This window comes from Hemitrygon akajei, chromosome 17 (assembly GCF_048418815.1).
Source record: "Hemitrygon akajei chromosome 17, sHemAka1.3, whole genome shotgun sequence".
Classification (NCBI taxonomy): domain Eukaryota; kingdom Metazoa; phylum Chordata; class Chondrichthyes; order Myliobatiformes; family Dasyatidae; genus Hemitrygon; species Hemitrygon akajei.
The window spans coordinates 62,070,484-62,086,392 of NC_133140.1; positions in this window are offsets into that span (position 1 = coordinate 62,070,484).

Here is a 15,909-nt window from a genome sequence, read left to right on the forward strand (position 1 = left end):
TCTGAGGTCACTAGCCAGAGGGACAACTGCTTAGTCATATATGTATGAGGGTAACCCAGAGAGAAGGCAGCCTGTTTGCAACAAGGTCTGGCAGGATTCATTACCAAGGTCAATATGGTCTTTAAAATACATCAGAACCTGATGGATTAATTTTTATAATGTGACCCACTAAAGAGTAGATGCAGTATTTGATATTTTAAAGAATAACTCGGTGTTGGTTGTTGGAGAATTTAGCTGGAAGCATGTGGAAATGGTTAACCCTGACACTTTAGCACCATTCCATTTTTGTTCTGTTTTAAAGCAAAATTAAGGTCTTATTTATTTCTTATGCTAATCTGAAATGATTGATTTTGCATTATCAATCTCAAGAATGATAAAGATCTTTGTATCCTTTCTAGCATTGTTGAAAACCCACAGGCCTGGAGAGTGGATAAAGTTGTTCCTTTGTACATAAAGAACAACAGGGATAAACCAGCAAATAAATCCCATATAAGAAGATACCAGGTACAATCATCAATTCTTGGTGAGTTGGCTAACATCAGTGCTGAATATTACATTTGGTTCAGCATTTCTGGGGTGAAGAATGGAGTGAGAAAATCCTCAGTTTACGCTACTAGTAAAGTTGTTCTTGTTGAAAGTGCATGTGCATCAGTAGCATCTTCTCATAGCTCAAACTTCACCATGTAGAAGGACAATAGGTACGTGTGCGCAGTGCCATGGCAAGTTCTTCTCTTAATCTCACCATCTGCACTTTGGACAAGGACACACTGAGCCAAAATCCTGGAAGGCTACAGAAATATGGTCAACATACACCATGCAGCAGTTCATGAAATAAAAGCTCACTATCATCTTCTCGAGTACAAGTATGCAAAACAATGTTGAGCTTGTGCTCATGCTCCCTGTGTCTAAAGAGTGAATAACAGGATGTCAAATGAGGATAAGCTTGTGCTCAGTAATGATGCTTCAATAGTGACCCCTAACACATGACAAAATGGCCCTTCAGGTGATGTACTGTATTAGCTCTTTCATAGAGCCTATAGAATGACAGCTTAGTAACAATTATCACAACATGAGAAAGTAGTAAGTAATTTCCCATAAAATCCTGCATTTGTCTTTGCACTATAAAGTGACTAGGACTTGATAACTTATCACCCTTGAATACCTTGATATATATCTTATTGGGTTAAAAACCTCTGAATTGCTCTGTCTAACATAACTGTGCTATTGAGACATCACAACAGTATATTTCCCATCCTATATTACACAAAGTGCCAGAAGCTCTAAAAGTATCACATTTGTGGCCTTAGCAGAATTAGTTACAAACACAAGTTTATTTTTGTAGCAGTCAATAGTAAATCTAAATAGGTTATTTTGCATATAAACTTACATTCTAGCAGACAAAAGAATCTGTGAAAACAAGGCATATTTGTGGCCATTGCTCAAACATTTCATTTATTACAGATACCTGGAGATTGGAGTTGTCAATTTTTAGTTGCAGTACTTTTGGGACTAGTAACAAAATGTTTTATTGCCACTGCCTAACAAACTATCTTCTGCTTCAGGTTCTTTTGGAACAATTTTGCATCACAGTCTCTAGTCTATAAAAACTAAAGGTGAATTTCAACAGATATTTTGCTTGTGTTTGTGTTTATGGAACTAAATACAGGTTGAGTACCCACTAACCGAAATGCTTTGGACTGGAAGTTTCGGATTTTGCTTTTTTTGGATTTTTGTATATATATTGAGATAGCTTGGGATCGCCGTAATTTCTGACTTTGAACTTAGGTGCTACCAGTGAACAGTATTTGTCTTACACTTGTTCTTCACACATATGTACTGATGCAGCTGTTCAGTGTGTTAGATTTTCATCAATGACGATCCTGGCAAGCTCATCAATGAATTTCTTTGCTCCTTTGTGATAGCAGACGCTTTATCAGCGCAAATCTTCTTTCTTAAATTTCTGCCGACAGCCTGCCGAATATTAACAATTACCTTCTATTTTCAGTTCGTCCTGATGCTGCTTCCTCTGCGTTGGTGAGACCCGTCATAAATTGGAGGAGCATTTCGTCGAATTCCTCTGCTCCATTTGCCAAAAGTGGATCATTCTGGTGGCCAAACATTTTAATTCCGATTTCCATTCCCATTCTGACATGTCGGTCCATGTCCTCCTCTTGTGCCAAGATGAGGCCTCCCTCCGGGAGGAGGAGCAACACCTTATTTCCAACTGGGTAGCTTCCAACCTGATAGCATGAATATTGATTTCTCTGTTCCATACAAATGATCCCCCCTCCTTCTTTTATTCCCCACTGGTCTCTTACCGTTTCTCACCTGCCTATCACTTGCCCCGGGTCCCCTCCTCCTTCTGTTTGCTCCATTCTCCTCTTCTATCAGATTCCTTCCTCTGCAGTCCTTTATCTTTCCTACCCACCTAGCTTCACCTGTCAACTTCTAGCTGTCCTCCTTCCCCTCCTCCCACCTTTTTATTCTGCTCTCTTCCCCCTTCCACTGTTGCATGCCATGTGACAGTGAGGATAGGAATAGAATGAGGTGTCAGATAAGTGCATGGCTGAAGACTTGGGGCAAGGGGCAGGGATTCAGATTTCTGGAACATTGGGACCTCTTCTGGGGCAGGAGTGACCTGTACAAATGGGATGGGTTGCACTTGAATCCAAGGGGGACTAATATTCTTGCAGGCAGGTTTGCTAAAACTCTTGTGAGTGGTTTAAACTAATATGACAGGTGAATGGGAACCAGTATGATAGAGCTGAGAATGAGCCAGCTGGTTTACAAGTCAATGATGTAATATGTAATATGAATGTAAGGAAGGACAAGCCAATGATTGGATACAAATGCAGACAGTGCAAAGATTTAAATTGTAACATAGAGGCAAAATTCAAAAGGGTGAAGAATACAGGACTGGAGATACTGTATTTAAGTGCATGTAGTATTCAGAATAAGCTGGATGAACTCATGGTGCAATTAGAGAGTAGACGGTATGGTACTGTGGGCATTACAGGGTTGTGGGCTGAAAGAAGGTCATTGTTGGAGCTTAATATCAAAGGATATACTTTGTATCGAAAGAATAAGCAGGAAGGCATAGGTGGTGGCGTGGCTCTGCTGGTAAGAGATGGAATTACATTTTTAGAAAGAGTTGACATAGGGTCAGAGAATCTCGAATCTGTGTGAGTGGAGTTATGAAACTGCAAGAGGTAAAAAAACATTATAGGGATCACATATAGGCCTCCAAATAGAAGCCAAGATATGGGGTTGAGATTTGTAATGGGGGATGTCAATATGCAAGAGAATTGGGAAAATCAGGTTGGTGTTGGATCGCAAGAGAGGGTATTTGTTGAATGCCTATGGGATAGCTTTTTAGAGCACCTTGTGCTTGAGCCAACTCAGGGAAAGGCTAACTTAGATTGGGGGTTGTGTAATAATTCATATTTTGTTAGGGAGCTTAATGTAAAGAAACTCTTAGAAGACAGTGATCATAATGTAATTGAACAAATACTTCAGTTTGAGAAGAAGCGTAATTCACATGTATCAGTATCACAATGGAATAAAGGGAATTACAGAGGCATGAGAAAGGAGCTTGCTCAGGTGGAATGGAGTGGGATACTGGTAGGGACGACAGCAAAGCAGAGATGGCTGAAGTTTCTGGGAATAGTTCACAGGATATAGGATAGATAGGTTGGACAGAAGAAGTTCTCAAATGGCAGGGGTAGTCAACCATGGCTGACAGGAGAAGTTAAGGACAGCATAAAAGCCAAGGAAACGGCATATAATGTAGCAAAAGTGAGTGAGAAGTTGGATGATTGGGAAGTTTTAAAAATCCAACAAAAGACAACAAAAAAGGCATAAAAAGGGAAAAGATGAAATATGAGGGTAAACTAGCCACTAATATTTTTGCAGGATACCAAAAGTTTTTTAGTCATATGAAGAGTAACAGGGAGGTGAGAGGTGATATTGGACAACTGGTAGATGATGCTGGTGAGGTAATAATGGGGGACAAAGAAATGACAGGAGAACTTCAGAAGTACTTCACATCATTTTTCACTGTGGAAGACAATAGCAGTGTGCCAGAGGTCTGTGAGTGTCAGGGTGCAGGAGTGAGTGCCATTGCTATTACAAAGGAAAAAGTGCTAGGCAAACTGAAAGCTGTTAAGGTGGATAAGTCATTGGACCAGATGAACTACATCCCAGAGTTCCAACAGAGGTTTCTGAAGAGATAACGAATTGATTGGTCATGATCTTTCAAGAATCACTTGATTCTGGCATGGTTCTGGATGACTGAAAAACTGCAAATGTCACTCCACTCTTTAAGAAGGGAGGAAGGCAAAAGAAAGGAAATTATAGGCCAATTAGCCTAACCTCAATGGTTAGGGAAGTATTGGAGTCTATTATTAAGGATGAGGTCTCAGGGTACTTGGATACTAATGATAAAACAAGTCAAAGTCAGCATGGTTTCTGTGAATGGAAATCTTGCCTGACAAATCTGTTAGACTTCTCTGAGGAAGTAGCAAGCAGGGTGGACAAACGAGAGGCAGTGGATGTCATTTACATGAATTTTCAGAAGGCATTTGATAAAGTGCCACACACGAGGCTGCTTAACAAGATAAAATCTCGTGGCATTACTGCAAAATACTGGCATGGATAGAGGAATGGCTGATAGACAGGAGGCAGCAAATGGGAATAAAGGGACCCTTTCTACTCACTGGAATTTAGAGGAATGTGGTGATGGGGGGGGGCGTTCTCATTGAAACCTACTGAATGTTGGAAGGACTAGTGAAAGGGTGGATGTGGAGAGGATGTTTCCTATGGTGGTGATATCCAGAACTAGAGGGTACTTCCTTAAAATTGAAGGGTGACCTTTTAGAACAGAGGTAAGGAGAAATTTTTTTTAGCTAGAGAGCAGTGAATCTGTAGAATGCTCTGTCAAGGACTATGGGTAAGTCCGTGGATATATTTAAGGCAGAAGTTGAGTTTGCTGATGGGTCGGGGCATCAAAGGATATGGTGAGAAGGCAGGTGTATGGGGTTGAGTGGGATCCAGAATCAGCCATGATCGAATGGCAGAGCAGACTCAATGGACTGGCTGGCCTAATTCTGCTCCCATGTCTTATGGTCTTATGGCCTTTTCTGGTTGACTGCCAGTGACTAGTGATGTTTGTCAGGTGTTAGTATTGGGACTGCTCATTTTCACATTGTTTTTCAGTGATTTAGATAATGGAATTGATGGCTTTGTGGCAAAGTTTGTAGATGATATGAAGATAGGTGGAGGGATAGGTAGTGCTGAGGAAGCAATGTGATTGCAGAAGAACCTAGACAAATTAGAAGAACGGGCAAAGAAATGGCAGACAGAATACAGTGTTGGCAAATGTATGATAATGCACTTTGGTAAAAGGAACAAAAGTGCAGACTATTATCCAAACAGGGAGAAAATTCAAACATTAGAGGTGCAGAGGGACTTAGAAGTGTTCATGCAAGACTCTCAGAAGTTTAATTCACAGGTTAAGTCTGTGGTAAAGGAGGTAAGTGCAATGTTGGCAGTTATTTCAAGGGGAATAGAATATAAAGGCAAGGAGATAATGCTAAGGCTTTACAGGACACTAGTCAGGCCGCACTTGGAGTATCGTCAACGCCTTTGGGCCCTACATCTCAGAAAAGATGTGATGCCATTGGATATAATCCAGAGGAGGTTCATGAGAATGATGCCGGGAATGAAGGGGTTAAACAATGATGATTGTTTGGCAGCTTTGGGCCTGTACTCACTGGAATTTAGAAGAACGTGGGGGGATGTCATTGAAACCTACCGAATGTTGAAAGGACTAGATAGGGTGGATGTGGAGAGGATGTTTCCTATGGCGGGGGGTGCCCAGAACTAGAGAACACAGCCTCAAATTTGAGGGATGACCCTTTAGAACAGAGGTAAGGAGGAATTTTTTTTAACAAGACAGTAGTGAATCTGCAGAATGCTCTGCCACAGACAGCTGTGGAGGCCAAGACCATGGGCATATTTAAAGTGAAAATTAACAGTTTCCTGATTGGTCAGGCCATCAAAGGTTATGATGAGAAGGTAGGTGTATGGTGTCAGCCATGATGTAATGGCAGAGAAGACTTGATGGACTGAATGGCCTAATTCTGCTCATTTGTCTTATGACCTCATGGTCTTATAGTCTTCCTTTTCAATCGTGTAGAAGGATCATGGCCCAAAATGTCAACTGCTGATTAATTTCCATAGATGCTGCCTGATCTGCTGAGTTTCTCCAGCATTTTGTGTGAGCTGCTTTAGAATTTTGCTCGTATCCTGATCAGCATACTGTTAGGTGACATACATTGACTCCGATGCTGATGAATCCATTCTTTCGATACACAATTGTGATCTTCTTTTGCCTTATGCTGTGTTTTTCCATTTTTCATTAACTTCTGTTCATTGCATATGTGAGCTCACTTCTCAGAACTGACTGTGGTATGCAGAGGCCTGTGCACTGCCCGGGAACCTTCCTGGTGGCTTGTGGAATTTTCCATTTGTGACGTTATGTCAGCACACAAAAAAAAATTTGGATTTTGGAGGTTTTCGGATTTTGGAATTTTGGATAAGAAGTATTCAACCTGTATTCATTTCAGCTCAATGACTTGAAGTAAATCACATAGTAACTGTTTAGAAAAATTTCAGGATGGTGGCATCTTGACACTTAGGATCAACTATTATTTATATGACAAAACTATATGAGGATAAGAGTAATGATGAGAGGTGGTGCAGAGAAAGCTAAGTGATCAGGCAATAACGTGGGCAAATAGAAAGCAGTGTGCCCATGATATTGCACATGAAACATTGTAAGGTTATCCTCTTCAGTAGAAAAGGAACAAATGCTGAACATTTTTTAAATGATGAAAGAATGGGAAATATTACTGTTCAATTACTGGGACATGGATGAACTTGCTCCGAAGTCACTGAAGGTTAACATGCAGATGCAGGCAATTAGGAATGTAATTGCATATTGCTGCTTATTACAAGAGGATTTGAATGGAAGGATGAATGTGTGCAATATGAATTAACAAAACAAGATCTATAAGTAGATCTTTAACTATAACTGTGGAACATCTTACCACAATTATATAGGGCCATAGTGAGACCACACCCTGGAATACTGTATACAACTTTGTTTCTTAAGGAAGGGAAATATGCCAAAGAGGGAATGGAATGAAGATTTTTCAGATGGATTCTTGGAATGATGGGTTTGTCATTTGAGAAGAGATTAGGTAGGTGAGGCCTCCATTCTCTAGAATCTAGACAGTTCAACAGAATTAATATGGAGAGGAATCTAGAACTAGGAGCCACATTCTCAAAATAAGACATAGACTATTTAAGAAAGAAATGAAGGGAATTTTCCTCAGTCAGGGATTATTAAAATTTTGGAACTTTCTACCCCAAAGACTGGTGAAAAAGAAGTCAAAGACTTTATTTAAAGCAGAGATTGATTGCATTCAAAGCAGAATAAAGCAGTGCTAGCTTTTGGCTTAAACAGCTACTGTAAATTGACCCTAGTGCAGTGTGGTTTTAACAGGCATGTGCTAGAGATGAGGTCACAGGGAAATAGGCGGAAAAATGAAATTGGTCTGAGATCCAATGTTTACTCATTAGGCCGAATGGCCGCCTTCTATGTCATAATGAGTATGAAATGTAATGTGATAGGTTTCTGAATATCAAAGGAATCAATAGGTATAGGAGAGGAAAATTTGATAAATTGCAGTGCAGAGGAGGCAACATAGTGAGCACCAAATGGGGTGCACAAAATTAGAATTACTAGTGACTCGTCCAAAATGAGTGTTTATGTCCCTGGATAGTGGAAAGGAAAGAGTTAAGTGTTGTAACTCCTGTGGTTGTATTTACGATGCTATGAAAGGAACAATGAGAGAGATATATTAATGGAAATAGAATAATGCACTGAAGAGCAGCAGAGGGAGTAATCGCATCCAGCTGCTGAAGAGAGAGGACAGAGGAAGGTGTTTTTTTATTGTGCCATCATATAGAATGGAACAGAAACTACAGAGCTTGATTTGATGAATTGGAATTGGAATTAGAAAAATCAAGGAGTAAGCACAGAAATACTGGAAATGAAGCAGATGCATTGAGAGCCCTGTCAACTATGGTTGACGGCAGTCCATGGTCAGGTACAAAGGAGGACATCTGAGAAGCACTGGTGTGGAATAAGTCTCTGTCATAACAGATGCAATGGCGCTGGAGAGCCTGGAAGAAGGGAATGGCTCCTTTCTACACATAGACTGGGAGGAGATGTAATCAAGATAGCTCTGGGTGTCTTTGGGCTTGTAATTGATATTGGTCTCCAACACATTAAGATGAACAAGTTAAGAAGGGGAAAGGAAGATTCAGAAATGACCTTGTGAAAGTAAGAGCAGGGCGAAAATTGAGAGCAAAGTTGCAGAAATTTTTGAGTTCTGCATGAGAGCAAAATGCAGCACTAGTATAGTTGTAACCTATTAATTATACAATTTACAACTATTACACAAGCTGATGCATTAACTCCGTCTCTTCATACTCCACTGCCTGACCAGCTGGGTGTTTCCAGCTTTTTTTTGGTTTGTTTCCAGACTTCAGTCTCTGCAGCTATTTGCTTTTGTGCCAGTGTGATTGAACAGCATGTCTCAACACCTTCTGGTTCAAATTGCTGATCAAAAGAAGCTAATCAGATTGGCATTAATGGGTAATGTGTACTGGAGTGTGAGTTTGGATAAGTACCCCTTTGGGGCATTAAAGATTTGGACAAATGCATCTGTTGCTGAAGAAAATGAATATCAGTGGCAATAACTGATAATGTTGAGCTGATTTGTATGTAGATAAGGTACAGAGGAGGAAACCTAAGCTGAAGGCTGTGCTTAATTTAACATGGCATGCAGGTTGGTTGATAGAGCAGAGATGTTTATGTAGGCTGAATAATAAATTCAGAAGTAGCTTTTCGAAGTGATACTTGGGATAATAATTGGTATCATATATTTACTTACATCACATCCTTGTAGTATATTCTTACTGACATCACTGTATTCTGTGATTGTCCTTCAATGATGGGAAGTTGCTATTTGTACATTTTATGGATCAAAAAACAATGTAATACATTTATTTTTAATATTTGCTGATTAGGTGGGAATAAAGTCAGTGATTGTGTCATGACTACCATAATGTGCTCAGTTTTAATTTTTGTTTTTCATAATGAGCTGCTTGCTCAAATTCCTGCTTTCCAAATCTCTCATGTATGCACTATTCCTCATCGCAGTCCTTAAGGAGTTTTATTATTTTACCACATAGGATGCCTTTGCCACAAACAATGATGATTTTATAACGGTTTCACTATAACTTCTATGTTTCACCACTGCCCCTGTTTAATCTATGGCAAAATTTAACAGAGCAGTCAAGTTAAAAATATTGATAGAAAAAGCACAGCCACATTTGTGCAAACCTTTTCTTAACGAAAAATTCAAACATTCATAAAAAGAAACAATATGTTAGAAACAGACATTATGTTTTAAGTATGATTAGTTCATCGCACGGGCACCTTGCATTCATTGCGAAAGGCCAGTAAATTACCTTTCAGCCTTTGAATTATTTCTGCAGATCCTATTACACAAGAAAAGAAGAAGCAGAACAAATTTTATGAATTCCTGTATCCAGCTGTCCAGAAATCTGCCGAAAAGTACAGGCAATAAAAGATGCATTTGTTTGCTATTCATCATGTTGTCATCCTTCGATGCAGATATTGGATAAATGATCTGCAAAGGGGCAGCTGGCTGCTTGTTACACACATTCACATATTCCCCACAAAAAAAAGGCAATTCTTGCCCTAAATCATCAACCACTGGTTTTATTTTCATATCACATCCATCACAGTGACTGACAGATTTTCAGCTACAAAAAGAATATGAAAAGATCCACTAATGATGGTTTTTGAGTTGAAATAATCAGCACACTACTTTTAATCGGTCAATGATTGCAAAGCATCTATAGAGATGAAAACTACAGAAGGATATCTGAATTGCTCAAGTGCATCTCTTTGTTGATCTGGAAATCCTACTGTGAAAGCTCCCAGTGAATCTTTAGTCGATGTTAGACCTTCCATTGTAGATTTTGCTTTCTGATCCTTTGTCTTTGTATTTTTTTCAAATATGCGCTTTACCAGTTCCTAATAATACATAGATTCAAACAATAGTTTTGCAATTTGATATAAATCTGCTCAAAGATGTAAGAAACCAAGTTTGAGATCTTCTTCTGTATATGTTCTTTGACTGCAGACCAGTGAATAAAATGAAGTGTCGAGGCTGTTTCCCATGTTCATGAACCACAGCTCTTAAGTTTTGATTGCATCAGGCACTTTTTGTGAGTGTCCTGAGATTTACAGCAGAATGATTTGTGATACTGGCAGCTAATGTTCCACAAAAATGGAGCAGCGAGGCCTGTTAATCTGTTTGCTGTAAGCTGGTACTTGTTATAATGATGTTTATCCTATCAGAGGTCAAACGCCATAGACTTTAACGCTTTCCATGCCACAAGAGAATTTACATGACGATAAAAAGGGTGAATTTGGCTCATTGTCATGGAAGAGTAAGTCAAGCATACATTCAAATTACAGTTTATAAAGTACTATAGAGAGATAAAAAGATTGGAATGGTTGTGCATCATTTTCATTAATGTACATAATATATTAATATTTGCAAAATACTTTGTGATTCAATATTTGATACAAATCATTACATGTCATATGTGACTTTTAGCTGAGTAAAAAAAACAGTAATGCTTATTTTTATTATAATAGACCAAATTGACCAGAGAGGAATTTATGCAATGACTTGTCCCCCTGTAGAAAATAATTGGATGTTTCTTTGTGACTACTTTAAGGAGACTATAGTTTAACTGCTGTTTTGTTTTTCATTAATTTCAATGAAAGAACATATCTAGGATGTGTCAAATCAGGTACCCAATGCCTGCATACCTGTTTTGGGAAATCAATAATGGATTGCTGTGACTATATATTTAGCATTGTCAAACCATGTGTTGTGTTGGAATCCTAGAGGACACATGAGAGAATTCCTTACAGGGCAATCCAGTAAAGAAGAAACTGAAAGCAATGGATTTGACATTTTTGACAAAATTAGTCTTTTATGTACACAATACTTTTATAACTACTTTTCCCATGATAAATAAATAGCAAAATTTAAACCCCTATAGGCTGTTGTTATAATGTAATAATATCAATGTATATATTCAGAAAATGCTCTGGAGAGCTAGTTCTCTCATATTTCTGTGCTTCTGTATCTTTTCAAGGAGGCACTCCCCTTGAAGGAGACAGCATTTTCTTTGTTTGTTCTGCAGAGACAGTTTTTCAAAACTAATAAGAAAACAAATTTACAAAATAACCACTTTAATGTTGCCTTGCCTTTCTCAAAATATTCCACATATTCTCTATAACAAGTAAATAGACTGAAATGAGTCTAGTCAGTAAACAAGGATAGCCAGAAAATATTTACACTGATACTTCACTATCCAGTTTGGTCATATTTTAAAATATTAAGAAATTCATGATGAAACAGTAGTATGTGCACTTAATTGTATCTGTTTTTTAAATGACATAGCTCACAGAATGAAAGCAATCCAAATAATAAGTATTGTACAATTCTAATATTAAATATATAATAACTAATACCAGGAATTATATGAGTAAATATTTACAAGGAAGATCTCATAATATTTAGGGATGTACTTGTCAAACCGGCCATTTTTATATGTATCCAGAATTTCCCAGCAAACAACAGAAAATTACTTCTTGATAACCTGCAGTATTGGCGTCAAATCATTAATCTTGGTGTGTGAATGTCATCATTCATCAAGGACAGAGAATAGTGACAGTCACTGCTAGCACAAAACTGACCAAGACACAAAATAAAGCCTCCATAATTGAAATTGAAACGGTCCACATATTCTGAATAATAGGTATCAGGGAGTGTTTACAGCGCCCTAATCCAATTTTAGTGTTCACATACTGATACCAACCAGTCAAGCTTGGTTTATGATGTCACCTGAATCCCTGGATTAGATTATGCCTTTATAATTTCTTCTAAGTATCTATTATTCTATATTTATGCACAGTACAGTAAGCACCCACCATTTTCACTGCTGTCTGTTCTTTTCCTTGAAAAGTTATCTTTTGAGAAAATTATAATGTAAAATAATGTCTGATGATAAAAATTTGCATTGTAAACTTCCAATTAACATAGTATACACTAACTACACCTTTAAGAATTTTAATCTTTATCCAAAAACCTTGATAAATACACAGTAAATAACAGTGAGAGGAAGAGGAGCTCAATACAGGCTCTGGCTGATTTCATGGATACACAAGAAACTACAGATGCTGACATCTGGAGCAGTAACAATCTTTTGGAGGAACTCAGCATCCATTTTGAGAGCACCTATGTTCAATTCGCAGTGGGCGTCTTGAGCTCCAGTTGCAGTACAATTCAGCTCCCCTTCCCATTCCCAAGCTGTCCTGCCCATACTCAGGCTTTCTCTACTGGCAAAATGATAGTATATAGGCATCCATTAGTCTCGAGAGACCATGGATTTGCACCTTGGAAAGTTTCCAGGGTTATATGGGAGACCGGTAATTGCCCATGCTGCAAGTCTCCCCTTTTCACGCCACCGATGTTGTCCAAGAGAAAGGCAAGGGCCGATACAGCTTGGCACCGGCGTCGTCGCAGAGCAATGTGTGGTTAAATGCCTTGCTCAAGGACACAACATGCTGCCTTAGCTGAGGCTTGAACTAGCAACCTTGAGATCACTAGACCAATGCCTTAACCACTTGGCCACGTGCCAACACAATGAAGCAAAATGAAGCTGAATACAAACCAGAGAACCAACACTTTATATTCTGCCTGGGTAGTCTACAACCCAATGGCATGAATATAGAGATTTCCAATGTCAGGTAATGGGCACAACGTTGCCTTTCTTTTCTCCCTCTGCCTCCCTACCTTTCTTTGCTGGACGCACCTTTGCTGATTCTCTGGTCCTCCCATTTTTCTTCCCCTTTCCTTTCTCTCTCTCTCCACCCACCCCCCTTGCACCCCCGCTTTTGTTAGTTCTCATCTGTCATTCACCTGCCGCAGTCTTCCAACTCCATGCCCATTTACCTTCCCTACCTGGGACTGGCTGCCTGTCACCTGACACCCCTCCTCAGTTCACCCAGTCACCTGGAAATCTTACTTGACACTTCCCCTTCTCCTCTCTAGGCTGGCCATTTCACCTCTTGATTTTCAGAGTTTCAACCTGAAACAATCACAATTTCTTTCCTCCCACAGATGTTGCTCGACCTGCTGAATTCCTCGAGTAGGTTGTTCATTGCTTGGGGATGATTTCATGATTGTTTCCATCTCTCTAGCTCTTCTCAGCTTTATGAATACTTCAGAGTATCTGTGTACTATCAGTTTGTTTACAAATCAATATTATTTCATATAAAGTTAAGGAAGAATAAAACCAAATGTTTCTTATTTTTTGCCATAAATTCTGTGTCTGTGCCATTCCCCCAAGCTAACCACAGCAACCAAGTCTGGATATCTTGCTTGATTTAATGTTAAGCTTCAAATATTTCATACTAGCTTAGAACTGTTTGTTCCCAGATACCTCAGAATATTAACCTATCTCCCGGATTCTCCCCTTTATCCACATCCAAACACATTTCGTAAATGAAGCTTTCCGTCGCCTCAGTTGTTGCATCCACCATAATCCACTACAATTTGATATCTGTTTTCTTATTTTGTATTTTAAAACTGTCATGGAACATCTTCTACATGAAAAGGCATTATCTATTATACAAATTGATTCTTAGAGAGCATTGGACAAGCTACTCCTTAAGTACGGTACTATCAAATTTTAGTTCAGAATCAGAATCGGGTTTAATATCAGTGACATATGTTGTGAAATGTGTTGTTTTACTGCAACAGTACAGTGCAATATATAATTAAAAACTAAATTAAAATATGTATAGATATATAAAGTAAAAGAAGTACTACAGAAAGAGAGTAAAGAAGATAGTGAGGCAGTGTACATGAGTTCACTGTGTGAGGGACAGGAGTAAAGTCCATAAGCTAGAAAAAAAATCAGGAAACATTTAATTAATTGAAATACTTTTTTCTGTATTGTTGTTCAATTATATTGTTCCCTTGTCTTTTTAAATTACCTTCAGACCACCTTGCAATGTTTGACTTTTTCCTCCATCATCCAGTTTGACAGGACTACTGTTTTATTCCTTGATGCCTATTTTTCTGATCATAGCCAGGGCAACTTCTACCAGGACCTTTTCTTCCCATCCCTGCACTAACATTCTCAAAGTTACACACAGAAAACAGTCAACATTACTGAATTCCTCCAGCATTTTGTATGTGTTGTTCAAGATCTCCAGCATCTGCAGAATCTCTTGTTTTCCTACTCTTCTTGCTGTATGTTGTTGACTACCAAGAACATGGGGTCAGCACCTATAAGCACACAGATAACATCAAGCTCTACTTCTAAGCAATCAGAGTCATATTTTATAGTTCTTTCTACAAACTCCATACCCCCACTCCTGGCTGGATCCCAATCCTATATCAGAACTTTATGATATATAGATGTTTCTTTGCTTTCCTGTCCGCAATACCTCAGCACAATGCTAAGGAAACTAAATAATATTGGCAACAAGTATAGTTCTCAATAACAGCAAAATGTCAGACATTTAGTTTCCATCTTGAATGATTAAACATGTTTTTCAAGGCAAACAACATTATCAAAAATATTGAAGTATACAATGCTGGAATCTCCTAGGGAACTGTTAATGTGTTTGATGCAAATTAGCTCCAACATATATGCAGTGGTGTCTGGTTTGCCAATACCATAATAAAAGTTTTACTAGACATTAAGGGAAATTGTGGAAATTTCATAAATGTTTTTCAGTCCAAAGTTTGATCTTTGCAATACACACTAGCAATCAGGTGAATAATGAAAAGTTATATTTCCAATCTAAAGGCACTGTCAACTTGGGTTATTTCTTGGCTGTGAGTTAGAGGACTGTCAGTGATGGAGTTGGGCAGCAAAAGCATAACTGCTTTCGCTGGAGCTTGATTTTGTAGCAGCTTAGGAGATTGAGAGTTCTGTGGACATTGAACAGTACAAGAGAGGTATCACAGCATGCGGCGGATTGTGGTCTGTGTATGTAAGAGGGCATAAAAAGGCATGGAAATCCCTAGGTCACAATCTTGTATAATGCAACTGTTCACTATGAAGTGTGGCAATCTGTGTGGTCATTCTTTGGGTAACTAAGGGGCTTCAGGGTGTTCTTCCAAAGCAAATCTACTGCTGACTACAAAGGGGCACACATCACAAGGTCTTGCAAGAACAAGCTGATCCATGTGAAAACAGAATTAGATGTTCTAGAAATATTCCAAAGACAAGAAGACAAATGGTGTAGCATCCGCAAAGTTGTCCTGATGACAATGATGATAATCCAGGACATCTCTGGAACTCTGGAATACTATTTCCTTGCGCAGCTCTCATTTTAAGATCATCATGACAAATAGTGAAGAACTAGAAATGAGCATTGCAATGGATCATTCAACTTGAGTTCTAAGCTTTGACATTTATAGATGGAGGCTCAGCAGGACATTGTTGGCCTGTTAAATGTTATGTTAAAAACATGTACATGGCAATGATATTCAGTTGATTGTAGCAAATTATATTTAGCATTCAATTTTCTTTTTTCTTTTTATTTTAGTTAGAGATGCAGCATGACAACAGACCCTTCAAGCCCAACACATCCATGCTGCATAATTATAGACTTGTGACCAATTAACCAACTAAACCTTTCACCTTTGG